Here is a 15597-nt window from a genome sequence, read left to right as displayed (position 1 = left end):
TAATATAACCCTGAGACACAGCAAAATCACACTGGAAGTTATAGCAGTCACTTTGTAGACTTCCTAAGCAGTGATGAGATGCTAAAAATAAGTTATTAAATCAAAGATGATTAGGGTTAATTTCACATTTGGCCAAATTGAGTCACTGGTAATAGAAACCAGTGCTAGAGGTAGTGTAGCTTAAATGATAGAATATCCAGCTAGTAAACATGAGTCCGTGAGGTCAAATCCCAGTGTGATTAAAAGCAAAACTAGGAAATATGGTAACACCTGAATAAAACATTTTGAAAAGATCCTGACTCCTCTGATATCCTTCTGTATGAGATCAGAAAACTAATTTTGGTGCCTTTGTGGACTTTTTCATCATATTATACTTTGAAGAAAAAATGAGAAGCAAGAGAGATACTTCAAACTATATAAAATAAATTTGAGAATGTATTTATTGAATCATCCACTTGAGTGAGACTGGAGAAATGCAATCTCTTCATTCTACATTTTTGCTTCCGTGACATCTAATTCAGCCATGAAAGAAGGGCAATAATTCTAGCAGCAAGAATTTGTGTAGTCCTTCAGGGTGCCAAGCAGTGCACCCTCCTTTATTGGTGGTATTGAGGTTCAAACTCAAGGCCTTGCACTTGCAAGTAGGCAAATGCTCTACTAATTGAGTTACAGCTGGAGGCCTATTTTTAACTCTTTAATCCGTATAGGAAGCCCAGAAGACAAAAAAACATTATTTCTTCCTTTTTCAGTGGAGACTGGGGCATAGCAAAGTTAAGAAATGAAAATAAATCCGAAGACAAACAGTGTTGCAAACTCTGCATCCAACTTAGGAAGCTTTCAGAAAAGGCCTCATTTCCTTTGGATTACAAAGAGGTCTCTACTGCGGAGACACTCTTAGACTTGATAGATAGGCTTTGATAGTTCAAAAAGACGGCTTGGGCCTACTACACTGATGCTGTGACTCTGATTCAGTATGGCCCACATCAGGTGTGGGGTTAATAAATACAAGAAGACTCAAGGTCAGGAAATAACCATTTCTGGTACTGATATTGTAACTGAGAGAGTTCCTAACAGAGAAATAGATGTACATCCTTGAAGTGCTCAAACTAGAGATAATATAAGAGATGGTATCCAGACCCAATGAGAGTTAAGAAAAACTAGTAAGGAAGGCCAGGAGTGTGGCCTAGTGGTAGAGTGCTTGCCTAGCATGCATGAAGACCCTGGTTCAATTCCTTGGTACTACATACGTAGAAAAAAGCTGGAAGTGGTGCTGTGGCTCAAGTCGTACAGCCCTAGCCTTGAGAAAATCCAAGGACAGTGCTTAGGCCCTGAGTTTAAACCCAGGACAGGCAAAAACAAGCAACAAAAAAAAAAAAGATTCATGTAGTCCTTAGGAATAGCGGAATGCACTTACCCTCCTTGGGCCAGAAGGAGAAGGGAGGGGTAGGATTAGCAAACCTGACAAGAACTGGGAAGATGGCCCTGTGCTGAGCACTGCAATTGTAGAACACAGCAGCATCTCCAATGTCTTGGTCCAGTTGTAGAACAACACGGCTTCTTTCTCCTTTGCCCTCCAGGGAACTCTTGCTGTTAGGAGCCTTTCTCAGCTGTCTGGTGACCATTGGTGTCTGTACCGCCTCAGTTCTTGGAGTACCTGTTTAAGGATACTTGATTTGAATTTCCCTATAGAGTGATTTGGGATAGCTGTCTTTTGAGGACCCTTCAATGTCAGTATCTCTAGGTTGGTTTTCTTGAGTGGGCCTTTTTTCTTCCAGAATAATATTCACTTAACTGCCTAACCCTAGATACTAAATGTATTATGGGAGCCTGCACTAGTATTAGGGAAGTATGTGTGTGTGTAATATTTTTGTGAATATTCATTTTGGGAGAATTTCAAGAAATTATTCATGATGTATTTGATAACTAAAGGCTTTTTAAACTAAACATCATTAATAATTCCATAGTATCTCTAAAGGTTAAGATCCCTGCTGGTGCATCAATTTATATAATAACTGGAATTGTGAGATATTAAAAGGAAAATATTATTCAAATTTACTTGTAGTGAATGCTACACAATGTTTTTCTGTATGTATTCCTTCACTTCAAAAATAATTTTAACTGCTCATATATATTTCTTATTATCAGATACACCACATTTTGATACCATGGACATTTGAATTTACAGCATTGAATTTCTTGAGCATTTATTATCTGAGGGCAGAAAGAAGCTTGTAATGTCTCAGAATCCCACAGCCTCCTAAATTTGATCCTTTCTTTGATGAGTTGATTCCTGATTTCCATCTGCCCTCAGCATCACTTGCACTTGTATGTGCTCCCGTTTCTCAAGGTTGAGAATATTCACGTTAGTAATGTTTCTCCCTCATTTAACATCTGTATTCCTCATGGGGAAAGACTGTGGAAGAAAGCTAATTGCAGTCATGCTCATAAAGGGTATTTATATATCTCTTTAAAATGATATTCCATTCAAAGCCTGGCCTCTAGAGAGCTTCGTACACTTGACCTCCAGGAAGGAGACATTATTGGGTTCTATGAAGAACCCTGGGGTGTGTGGTGTGGGGAAAGTATCAGTCACTACCCAGAGCTTGTGTGTTTGTGGTGGGGAGTCTATTTTTATGTCCTGAACAGATTTGGGATTCACTACACTGCAGTGCCTCCATGAATTCTTATGAGTTTGTTTATTCCCTTTGAGTTTCTCACACAAAAATAAAAAAATAAAAAAAACTATTCCTTCCCACAAGTGTGAGATGCTCACTAATCCCATCTGTAAATGTACAGGTTTCTTTACTTGAAGAGGACATGCAGTGTGGACACCCTTAGCCTGGAAAGTTTCCTGAAAGGAAACGTTTGAGTCTAGCTCAACATCAGGCATCTTATTTCAGTTTTATTGGTAAAATATTAAAGACTCGTTGTGTTTTGATAATTTTATCATGGTCCAACAATGAATAAAAGTCATAGGAATTGAGCTCACCTGTCAAAGTCCTGCCCATGCTCTTTCTAAAATTATATTTTCATTACCTTTAAGTAGTTGTGCAAAAGGGTTGCAATTCAACAAATCCATTTATAATTGCAATGCATCTTGATCGATGTCACCCTTTCATTATTCTCCCCCATCTGCTTATGTTTTAATCATTTATATCTATTCCTTTCTCTCTATCAGACCTCACCATTCCTATCTCTGGATGGGCAATAATATCCTAAGAAGCCACAAACATTTTCCCAGAACCTGGAGTTTCATTCCGCCTTTGCTGCCAAGTGGATATGCTGTAATATTATGATCTTCTTTCAGATATAAAATGATCAGGTAGAGGGGGAGAAATACAAAAACTTCAAATTCTAAATTATCTTCATGTCTAAGCCTAAACATGATTTTTAGACAATTAAGCAAAATTGCACTTGTTTGATGGCTCTGAGACTTCCCTCATAGACTCTCAAACTGCTAAACTCCACTCCCTGTACCTTACTTCTTCCTGATCCACCAGGAGCCTTCCCCCCCCCCCCGCTACCCATTCTACCTTCTGGCCTTGTGAATCACGTCTCTCCTGTATACATCCGTTGAGAAGAATTAGAGGCTGGGACGGATTGATACGATACTTTCTGATAATTCTAGCTACTGAGCTAGTTTAGTTACATGATATCATTTAACACCACTGGGCCTAAAAGTGGTTTGTGTCCTGGGTAGTCATTCCTTTCTAATTGACAGAGCCCAGCCATGATTCTATACTGTTGCCAGAGCTCTGGATATAGACCTGGGAATAATTATGCACACAGGCAAACCTGTCATCCACAGATACTGTACACTGTCACTTTCCATGAATCACCTCCTGCTTCTCTGGCTCGTATGTACATGTTTGAATAACCTAACAGGAGACAGCCTGTCTACCTTTATGTATCAGCTCTGATATTCATGGCTGAGAAAACGTCACCTTTGGATTTATTTTAAGTCAAGTATGATGGATGGCCTGAGGACCTACAACACAGAAGCTAAAACTCCTGAGAGTGTCAAGCTGAGATTTTTTTATAGCCTCTTCTATTTTCATGGCATAGCCTCTTCATCACTGCTGCCAAGCAAGAGGTTGGTTTGACGGGAAATTAGAGACTGCCTGGAAGGTACTGTGATTTTATTCCTTGAGAACTTTTGTCGGAGCTGGGAGCTGATGGGTCATGCCTGGTAGTCTTAGCTACTTGGAAGGCTAAGGTCAGGAGGCCCACAATTCAGTGCCAGCTAAGGCAAAACATTCACAAGGCCCCATTTTAACCGATAAAAAGCCAGGTTGCCATGGTGCACTGAGGTAATGCCTGTCATTCTGGAAACTATTATTGTATGACTCGGAGGACTGTGTTCCAGGACAACCTGGACAAAGAGTGAGACCCTCTTCAGAAAGTCGAGAAAGCAAGAGGCACTGGGTATGTAGCTCAAATAGTGGTTCTCTGCCACCTACCTAGAAAGTGCAAAGCACTGAGTTCAAATCCCAGTACCACCAAAACTAAGAACTTTTTCTAGATGTGTTCACTGTCGAGTATATTTTCAAACTTCTGTTTTGAAGTGTATATTTGTCTTTAGATATATTCAGATGATCAGAGGCCATGCCTGTTCTACCCTTGTGGCACATGTAGTTTGTATGTGAATCTAGGGATAGCTGTGGTCTGGGGAGAAGATCGGCCACTACTCAGGGCTGTTGCATTTGGTGGTGGCGATTCCATTTTTAGGTCTGCTGCACTGCAGGGCCTCCATGAATCTGAATGTGGCTCTTGGGGTGACTGTGAAGAGGTGGATGTCCCATGACTTCTCACAAAGCTTTTCAGACTTTTTGCATCAAACACTTATATATGCTACAGAGATGAAAATAAAGTTATCTTTAATATTTCAAGTGAAAAGATAGAAGATTTATAGTAGTTACAGGGCTTCCATTGGGGCAGATTTGATAAAGGATCTGAGTAGACCCCAAATCCCAGTGGTTTACAACATGTTCGTTGTTGGTCATTGGCTGAGAGTTGGCTGAGGTTCACATCAGCTGTGTGGGTACAGATGAACATCACTTCAGGACTGGGCAATACTGAGATCCTAGCGCCTTCTATTTCATGGTGGTGGCAGAGCACAAAGAAAGGTTTAAAAGCTGAATGTGGCAACTCATACCTACAATCCCAGCTACTCAGAGAAATAGAAGCACCATGGTTCAAAGCCAGCCCAGCCAAAAAGTCCACGAGACTCATCTCAACCAATGGTCTCAGTTGTACACACCTGTGATTCCAGCTATATGGGAGGCATGAGTTGGAGGATTGAGGTCTGAAACCCTATGTGAAAAATCAATATAAAGCAGAAAAAAAGTTGGAGATATTGCTCAAGTGCTAGAGAACCTGTCTACCTAAGAAACTTAAGGCGCTCAGTTCAAATGTTAATACGATGAGTAAATAAATAAATAAGGCCCTATGAATGTATAATGTGTCGTAAGGCCTTGGTTTGGCCTTGTGCATTCTTTGCCCACATTCAGTTGGTCAAAGCCATTCATATAGCCAACCAGTCACACAGTCAGATCCAGCACTCACGTGGCAGGGGCAGTAACAAGCGTGGACTCTCATGAAAGGGTCTGCTGAGGGAAGCAGAAAAGGCCTTAAATCAGGGATGAGTGTGCAGGGAGTGAGTGAAGACTGGGGCAGTAAACCCACTCTCCACCTGTAGGTTTACTACAAAGAGAGGTGGCAGATTACCTTGACTTTCTTACTGCTTCCATCCTGTTCACGTAAACCCAGGCTGATGTCATAGGTCAGCCTCGGGAAAGAAGCTCGTCATCTGAATGGTGGCGAAAAGCGCAGACTTGGCAAGTGGTCCCAAGGTAAGTCCCCTACTGTATACGTGCACCTGTGCTGTGTGTTAACTGTGGTGAGCTATGAGACAACTTGTGTGTGTGTGATCAGTCACGTTACTGCAACAGCTTTCAGAAACAAAGCAAGCACACCGATAATGTACACATCTCAGCATTTCACGATAGTCAATGAGAATCTAACGTTCTAACACTTGTCTGTATCATAAATTGAAGTTGATCTGACCTGTTTACCTAAGTTGAAGTAATTTTCTCATTATTGTTTCCTAAACTGAAGAGTAGCATGGGAATTATTTTCTTTCTGTGTTTTTGCTGAAATACTTGTGTTTATTTTAATAAAAGTCTTTATTGAAAAAATTTATCATTTTTGGTATGTTTTGGGGAAAATGAATTTGTCTTGTGTCCTGACTTACTTTGTCAAATTTTTGAGAAAAAGTTCCATGTTGCTTATTTCTTCCCTTGCCTTTTATTCCCCTAATGATCCTTTGCCAAGTTATGCTGCATAGTGGTTTTATTGTTTTATCTTGCTTGTTTTCCTCAAGGAATACTGTCTGGCTAAATATTAACCATTTAAAACCTGTCCATGGAGTTAATATTTATAGTTTCTTCTTAAACTTTCCATTAATTTACCTCCACATAATTGAAATTGGATGCTATGCCTCTCACCTCACCAGCGAAGCATCAGCTGGCCTTGCAGGTGCGTGAGTGTGTTTGCATGTGTGTGCATGTGCATTCTCATGTGTATGTGTACAAGTGTGTTTTATCAAAGACGTCAAAGCCTTGTTGTTATTGGCATTACCATTTTCTCATGTTTGCATGATTAGCTTAGTCTCACCAGCTAATGTGCCTCTGATGATGTAAATGTTACCTTAGGTGTTGTACATTCATTTTGTGATGTGTATATTATGCTTTATTTTGTGAAAACTTTCCCCAAAGACAGCATTTGCTACAAAATAAAAATGAGAAGCAGAGGAATATAGAACAAGGGATATGGTTAGTAATTATGTGTTTTGGAAGTGAAATACTATATAACAACACCAAAATTTTTAAATTTGATTCTTTCCTTTTTTTCTTACCAAACATGAGTAGGATTCTTCTTGAAGGGAGAATAACTCATTCCCATGGAACTGAAAGGGTTCTGAACTTAAGTCTCTTCATTGGTTAAAATATACCTTGCACTAACTTCCTTCCTGTCAGGCCTCAGTGGGGACACAGTGGAAAGGTGCTTAGCAGGCAGTCTTTTCTGTGCTCTCCAAGGTACTTTTAGGCATTTGTCTTTTCCTACATCTTTGGAGCAGCTGAGATACCAGAAGCACAGCTGACAGGGGCAGGAGGTGAAGGGTATGGCGGAAAGGTTCCCATCCTCTGAGGGAAGCAGAGGCAAAATGACTCCTCTTTTCCTGAACTCTCATTTTTCAATAGCTATAAGGAAGTATTCTGGGGACAGTGTGTCAGAGAAGTGTGACTGAAAAATAAACAAACTGAACAAGCAAACCAAAAGCAAAACCTTAGCTGTTCTCAAGCTCCTTTAAAAAAAAAATGAGACCAGCCATGTGCGGTGGCTCACGCCAGTAATCCTAGCTACTCAGGAGGCTGAGATCAGAGGATCGTGGTTCAAAGCCAGCTTGGGCATTACAGTCCATGAGACTCTTATCTCCAGTTGAACACCAGAAAACTTGAAGTGGTGCTGTGACTTAGGGGTAGGGTGGTAGGTAGCCTTGAGCGGAAGAGCTCAGGGACAGTGCCCAGACCCAGAGTTCAAGTCCCATGACTGACAAAAATACACAACAAAAGCAAAGCAAAACAACAACAAAAAAACCCCAATGCTACCATAACATAAAGCAGAAACACATAGTATCACAGGTCCTCTGTGAGCTGACTTGTTCTCAGTTCCTGGTATCTTTTTTTTTTTAATTTTATTTCAAATAACCAAATACAAATGTATCCAATATATCAGATAACAAAGTGAGATACTGTCACAATATGAGATAACCAAGGGACAGCAAAAGAGATGAGAGATAACATAGTACATTAAGGATAACAATCACTCATTATATGGCTTTTGTTTCTATATCCTGAGGTCCTTTCATTTAGCGTCATACTTTATGGCCTATGTATCTAGGTTTTTGCTCTATTGCAAGTCCTTGCTATGAGAGCCCAAGGTTTCTACTGATTGTGGCAAATGAGGGAAACTATTGAGCCTATGTTCCTTTGAAATTCGGATAGGGAAGGGAGGAAAACAAGATGAGGGGTGGAGGGAAATGGGTACCAAGACATGAGAAAGGGAATCAATGTATGTGAATTAATGCACCTTCTATCTGGTGAATATAATGTAACCCTTCTATTAATTACAATAAAATATATGAAAAAAGAGAGGTTACACAGGAAAAAAAGAATTTTATTGTAAAGGTGATATACAGAGGGGTTACAATTATAAGTCAGGAAATGAGTACATTTCCTTTTGAACAGTGTCACCCCTCCCTTGCTCTCTCCTGTTTTTTCCTCACCTGTCTATATCCCACCCCACCACGTTATATAAAATAGTGTCCAGTGAGTCTCACCCTCTGTTTCTGTGCTTCCCTTCCCCTCCCCAAATCAGATAAACAGATATGCAAGACAAAGGGTACAGAAATCAAATATAGCAACCATAGGGCATAAACAGAAGAAAAAGGGAAAGAAAAAAATGACCACAAACTGTACAATTAAAAATAAACCTTTTGTTTCCACATTGTAATCCTCTTGCATTTAAGTCAGGGTTTCAGTATGTGGTGGGTTGGAAGTCATTGGTAGCCTGGGGCCAAAGCTAAGAGGCTTTTTTTTTCCTTCAGAGATTATGTGTAATAAATACTTTGTGATTATATCCCACAGTCATCCCTCTTGCAAAACTGCTGCTATACTAAATCTTTTAACTTTCACCTAGTTGCTTAATATTTTACCAAGGTGGCTTACCAGAAATTAAGAGAGCACTAGGAATCTGTCAGATGAGACTTGTGAGAGGTAATTTAATCTACTATTTTCCAAACTGTGTTCCAGCGGAACACTAATGGCTTCCCACATGCCTAAGCAGATGTCCTTTAAATGAATCCTGGGGTCAAGTGTGATTGGAAAACCCCATTAAAAAAGTTAGGTTTCTTTATGAAGGATACTTTGAGGTCTTCAGGATTCTCCCATAAATTTACCTTTCAAAGAGATGCTATGTGTTGCTTTTCTAACCAGAAAGACCCTTTATTGGAGAATGCATGGTATCATTCCAAGACTGTCTGACAGAGGTCATATAGTATAGCCACAAGATCATGGCCTCTCTTGTTTAACTACTTGGGTTCAAATTCTGGCCTTACCATATGCTGACTTTATGGTCTTGAGTAAACTGCTCAGCCTCCCTGTGCTTCTATTTCTCCACTTGAAATGGCAACACTCAACTGTGGATTATTTAAAACATTGAACAACAGAACCTGGCACAGTTGTTATCCTGACAGAATGATGGGAAGTAAGAATGAATTAGGCTAACACCCTCATTTTGAAGACGACCATGCTGAGTCCCAAATAGAGATAGATTTTCACTAAACTGAGAATCCATATGCACTATGCATGACAATTATCTCCAGAAATAAAAATGAAACAAAGTTCATATTCTGTCCTGTAAGAATAGACGCACAACTAACTTGGTTCAGGCATCACCATTTAGCAGTAAATTCAACAGCTTAGTCCTGCTCTTTGTCCCCCAGCTCTGTCTCTGTCCCTTCTCAGTGAGCATGAACACTTAGCACGAACATGGGTGGAACAGATCCAGTCGACATTTTTTTTTAGTTGGGAATGCATTTACTTTCATTAGTGTGGTCCAAATAGAGTAATTGAGAGTATATATGTTAGTATATGCTAACACTATAACGAAGAAAGAATAAGATAGGATGAGAGGCCCTCCTAGGGGTTCCCCTCTGAGGGGAGCAGCTGGCTCATTTTGTTCCAGCCGCCTTGTCAGTGATGATCTCTGTGTTTAGGTAGCTCCTCCGATGGCTTTTCCTGGGACCCCTCCAATGAGCAGACAGCCAGAGACCTTCCCAGCAGAGACGGAGGTGCCTGGGTCCTGGGCTCCAGAGGAGGACCACCCTGCCCATTTCTGCTGCATGAGGAAAGAGGAAAGTCACTCCGCAGTAATCTGTACTTGGATCTCAATGTAAGTGGAATCTCTGTGCTTGTTCTGTGGTTCTTAGTGGTCAGCAGAGTCATTTAGTACACATTTAACAGGAGTTGTGTATAGAAAGCTGCCAATGCTTCATTTATTGTTTGAAAACATCACTGGGTTGAAGAAATCTAAAACATATTTTGGTGCAGATATCTGAGTGTTTTTGGAGTATTGTGCTCACATTCCTTTTGTGGGAGACTCTGCTGCTAGTGACCTAATACCACATGTCTGCCAGCCTATATACTCTGCATTGCCTAGTGAATCCAAACAACTTGTCTCCCTTGCACGTCTATCAGCCTTTCTTTCTCTCCAGCCTCTCAAATAGCAGGTGAACAGGTTGGTGGGAAATGGCCCATTTAAGACCACAGTCCTCCTCTTTCTCCATTCATGCATTTATTGGTTCTCTGAGGCAAAGCCCTGGGCTAGGGGTTAGCTACTTCTAGTTTTAGACAGCCTGCTTGGACTCTCCCCTTCCTATTTCCCCGTCACAGATGGGGCGAGCATGGGAAACTCAAGGAGCACTTCTTTTTCTTTTTTAAACATTACCTTCAATGCCCATTGATAATCTCCTGTTCCCTGATCTATTCCTCTGTGACCTGGACTCGGCGTGTGGTAAGCACAGCTTAGACCTGTGATCCTGCAGGCTTTCCTCATGGGTGGTAACCAACAAACAGGAGACTTTGCACGACTGCAAAACCACAGCACTCAAATGTCATTTTAAGAAAGTAGTGGACAATCGTAACAGTCATAACAATCACCAGCCTACAATTGTGGCTGGAAAACAAACAAGTCAGCAACCCTCGGGGAGTCACAGTTTTTGTGTTTGTCCCCCAACCTGAGAAGTAAAGTAGTAGCTGAGATGTGATCCTCCAAGGGGTGTCACAGCGACATCTACTGGTGAATGAAGTGAGGCCGAGCTGCAAGCCCAGGCCGACTTCAGTGTTGTGATGCTGAACTGCCTTTGAAGGGCACCTTCTTCCTCTACTTTGTCTGCTTTGTTCCTTGGAAACAGGCTAACCTATGTGTCTGTGGCAGTCTTTGTTCCCTGTGGGTGGAATGATTTCCTTAATTTATTACAATTATCAATATTTTATGCAATCCTTATGGAAAATTGGAAACGGGTCTGGTACCTTGTGAGGTCAGCAGTGGGGGCACAAGCGTAACACATGGATACATTTCATTTATGTTTCTTACTAGGTGTGGTTTCTTTTCAGTGAAGGACTTTTAAAATCCGTGCAAGCATGCTCAATTTTATAATTATATGTAGATAAAAATAAATATGCATCCTGCTCCATATAAATTTTGAGAAACCAGTAATTTGTTTGCAGTATTGGGGTTTGAATTCAGGGCCTCGCAGAAATTTCTCCAGCGTTGGTGTGATTTCTTTAGATTATTATGCAGATCAGCAGTCTTTACACTTTGGTTTCTATGTTCTGTTTTCTCCTTTGTAATCCCTTCTCCTATCTCAGCAGTGTGAGTTGACTCATATGCTTAAATATTGTTGTTCCAAGTAAGATTTCTATTTGAGATATATAGAAGTGGAGGAGAAAGATGGAAGGTGAGAAGTCAGAAGAATGAAGAAGGGAAGAGAAGAAGAGGAAGATAAAGGAGAAGGACTCAGGGACACAGCACACCCCTTCTAGCCATGATACTGCCAGTGAACATACTTTGTCAGAGTAAACACCAACTTCCCAAATCCCCATACCCACTTTCCAATACTCTACTTCACTAAGATTCCATCACAGAGCCCTTGTAATCCCACTCACTTCCCAAAGGCCCCTCTTCTGTCTTCAAGGTATGCAGTGAGAGAGACATTTTATACCCACACCCTAAAGAACACTGGGGTTCTTACCTTTGCCAGACAAGACACTGGGCCCCTGCTCCGATCTTGGTTTTCAACATAATTTGCTGAGTATGCAGAGTTGTAATCCACTAATCAGAATGGACACTGTCGTCAGGGCTGGGACTGTTAGTCCCCTCATTTAAGCAGCGCATTCATCTCTGAGTTACCAAGCAATGAGCAGATCTAAGGGAGACTGGAAACTCAGGGCAGCAACTAGTTACTAAATTAAATGAGACAAAACAAGACAAAACCAAACCTTTTCTCAACTTTCATAACTCTTCTTGTGGCTGAGGAGACCACTCAACCTCAGAAGCCAATGCAAAGTATACAATGCGTCCCCAGGTTAACCACCACGTCCCTCTGCGAGCCACAAACCAGATATGCCAAGACTCCTTTCTCAGGTTCAGTAATTGGCTAGGACTGCTTGATCAGACCAGGAAAACAATGTATTCTTGCTGATTTTTTTCACAAATGACACTTTTAAAGGGTACAAACGAATAGTCAGGAGAAGAGATACAAAGCCCAAGGTCTAAAAGAGACCTGAGCCCAGGAGCTACCCTGTGGAGGCAGAACTCCTTCAGTTAGCAGTTTCTGGAGGCCTTTTTTCATGGCATGATTGCTTCAACCAATGGCCACTGACAACTAACTCAGCTTCCAGATCATTCTCTCTAGAAGTCAGGACAGGGATGAAAATTCCCGTGTCAGCCAGATTCTCATTCCTAGAAGCTCTCCAAAAGTCACCTCAGTAATTCAACGGGGGTGTGCTAGAGAGGAGCTAACACAAGTAACAAAAAGATCCTCCTGAATTTATTTTCAAAATTCAAATATTATTATAGAAGACACTCTTAAGGGCTGTGAGTAGGAGCTAGAGACAAAGACCAGATACATCCATCTGTATGGCCACTGGGTGTCCAGGCAAGCGGCCGGCAGCCGTGTTCCTGTGGTCTGCCATGTAGAGAGGCTCTGTGCAGTGGGTGTTTGTCCTTCACTGCTGCCCAGGCAAATTCTGAGGAACATCCTGGTGAAGCACTGAACCCAGGTGCTTTTGTCACCCCCACTCCTGGGCTACAGAATTGCTGAATGTTGAATAGGATGCATTTGTTGTCTGACATTGAAATGGAAGTGTGTGCCTTGCATACTACTGAAATCAGCGTGGAGACAACATCACCAAAAGCACTTTTGCAAAATGAAGTATCCCCGGGTAGCATCTGAATGAGATTAAAACCTCGGTCACCCCAGAGTGAACATTTAGAGCATGGGCATTTTACAGGCTGGCCTTAAAGTGCTTTATGCTAATAACCCTGTACCTCTCATGTACCTCTCTTTGAGTCAGATTTGTCAAGAACTCCTGGAGAGTGAATGGAGCCTGATCCTAACAAGTCCTCATTTGAGGGAAACACCATGAGAATGGGTGATTAAATGTCTGCAAACAAGCGATGTGGGAGGGAGAAAGGATACTAACAGGGTGTGGCCTGAGAGTGCAGTAAAGGTATGATAAATGATAAACAGGAAATGTAAGCCATCATTAGGCTTACATGCTGGGTTCAGGATCCTCTGCAGTTCTGAAAACAGATTCTGTCTTCAAAGGATCACCACAGCTATGTGGTTCTGGACACTCAGAGTTGGCTTTGTTGACTGGGGAAGACAAACTATCAGGCCTTGAGTAATAGCATTTTATGAGCAAAAGAATGTAATACAAGTCCACATCCAGCCCTGAATTGTTAACCCAGCAACCAGAACTTCCAAGTTCTGATCAGTTTCTAAATGTGAGGTGCTAACTTTTGAGGAACTGTTACAAATATGGACAGAGATTCAGTAAGAGCAGGGGCAGGGTTTGAACCCAGGTATTTATTTACTACTTTAGATGCTTTTATTCTTTGTTTACTTGTATTTTTATTTTTATTTATCTATTTTGTCAGTCATGGGGCTTGAACTCTGGGCCTAGCTCAGAGCTCCCTGAGCTCTTCAGCTCAAGGCTGCTGCTCTACCCCTTGAGCCACAGCACCACTTCCTGTACTTTTAAATTAAAGAAAAAAATTCATTAAATGAATGTGGGTTAACTTGCTTCACCAGTGAAAAGGACTGAAATCTAGGCTTAAAATTACAGCTAGAACCAAGATCTCTCCACAGAAGTCATCAATGAAGGTTCTACATGAAACTGGAAGTGGAACCCTGGCTCCCTCACATGCATATGTTACCCTAGTCTTAATGGAGGGACAGAGCTAGAACATGCACAGCATTCAGTCCTCTGTCCTTGATTCCTACATGGACAATGCCACTCGATTAAACATCAAAGGAGTACAAGGTGCTCTCTAATGGGGTGCCTTTGCACTACACAGAAGGGGGACACAGCTTTCTATTGTTTTCTGGGAGCTTATGTGAGCCAACATCAAGCTAAAGTCACAGGACTGACTTCTAAAATCGTGAGGCTATTAATGTTGTTTCTCCTGCAAGTGAATTCAGAAATATCAAAGAAACTTGTTTGCTGAAGGAGTGTGTTTATTTGCATGTATAAGAATACTTGTGAGTGTGTGTATGAGAGGAAGGGAGGGAAAAGGAAAAAGATAAGGAGAGAGAAGGGGAAAAAATCATATGTCTTTGGGTGGTATGATAAATTATCAATAAATTACCAAGATGAAAAGAAGAATTAGAACTGGTAAATTATTGATGGATTTGGAAAACACTGAAAAACAGCTATTCATCACTTTAAAGTCATGATAGGGGCATTCAGAAAAGCAATCTAATTTGATTCCTAATCCATGTGAAATTTAATCAGTTACGTCAAAATACTTCAGTTTCAGAACTGATGTGGTAGGTTACCACATCTAAATAAATACCATCTTTTCTGCCAACCACCAAGGTGAGTTTCGATGCCATTTCCACATTTCTTTATGGCTATCTGTCTTGTCTACAAACCACAGGTAATGGCAAATTTGGTAACATTTAGGTTTCTTTGTGAAGCAGAAAAATAAACCTGTCTTAAGTACTGTCTTGACAGTTAATGGGACTGTGAAAATCACTGCTCTTTGATCCTGACAGAAGTCATATTTTAAATTTCCTCTTCTGTGTTCTGACATAAAATTGGATATTTGTTCATGTAATATTTGGACTCATGAATAAGTACATAAAGAAAACCTCATATTACACTTTTTTTTTACCTGTCCTGGGCTTGAACTCAGGGCCTGGGCACTGTCCTTGGGCTTTCTCAAGGCTAGCACTCTACCACTTGAGCGACAGCTCCACTTCTGGAATTTGCTGTGAATATGGTACTGAGGAATCGAACCCAGGGCTTTGTGTATGCTAGGCAAGTACTCTACCACTAGGCAACACTCCTGGCCCCTAGAACTTTCTTTTAAGCTTAGCAAATTGCCTGGGATTGTTTTTAGGAGAGTTGGGTTATTGCTGTTGAAATACTTCATTCAGTTTCTATAAAATTTTCATGGTTACTTTTCACCCCTTTGATGGCTTACATTGTTTTAGCCTTCTTTTTTGTCTCCAAATTCTCAGTTATGTAAAACTGTGATTGTGGGACTGTTTGGTGGGGGGTGAGAAAGAGAGAAGACAATGATGGAAGATGAAAAATATCAAAATACATCACATCCATATATGGAAATGGAAAAAGCAAATTCACTGAAAGCTGTTTAATAGTAGGGGGAAAGAAAAGAGCACCAGAGTGAGTCAATCCAACTAAAGTACAGTATGTGCATGTGTGAGACTGCATGCTGAAAATC

Source organism: Megascapheus bottae, chromosome 25, assembly GCF_031878675.1.
Source record: "Megascapheus bottae isolate mThoBot1 chromosome 25, mThoBot2.hap1, whole genome shotgun sequence".
NCBI classification, from domain to species: domain Eukaryota; kingdom Metazoa; phylum Chordata; class Mammalia; order Rodentia; family Geomyidae; genus Megascapheus; species Megascapheus bottae.
This window is presented reverse-complemented; position numbering follows the sequence as displayed.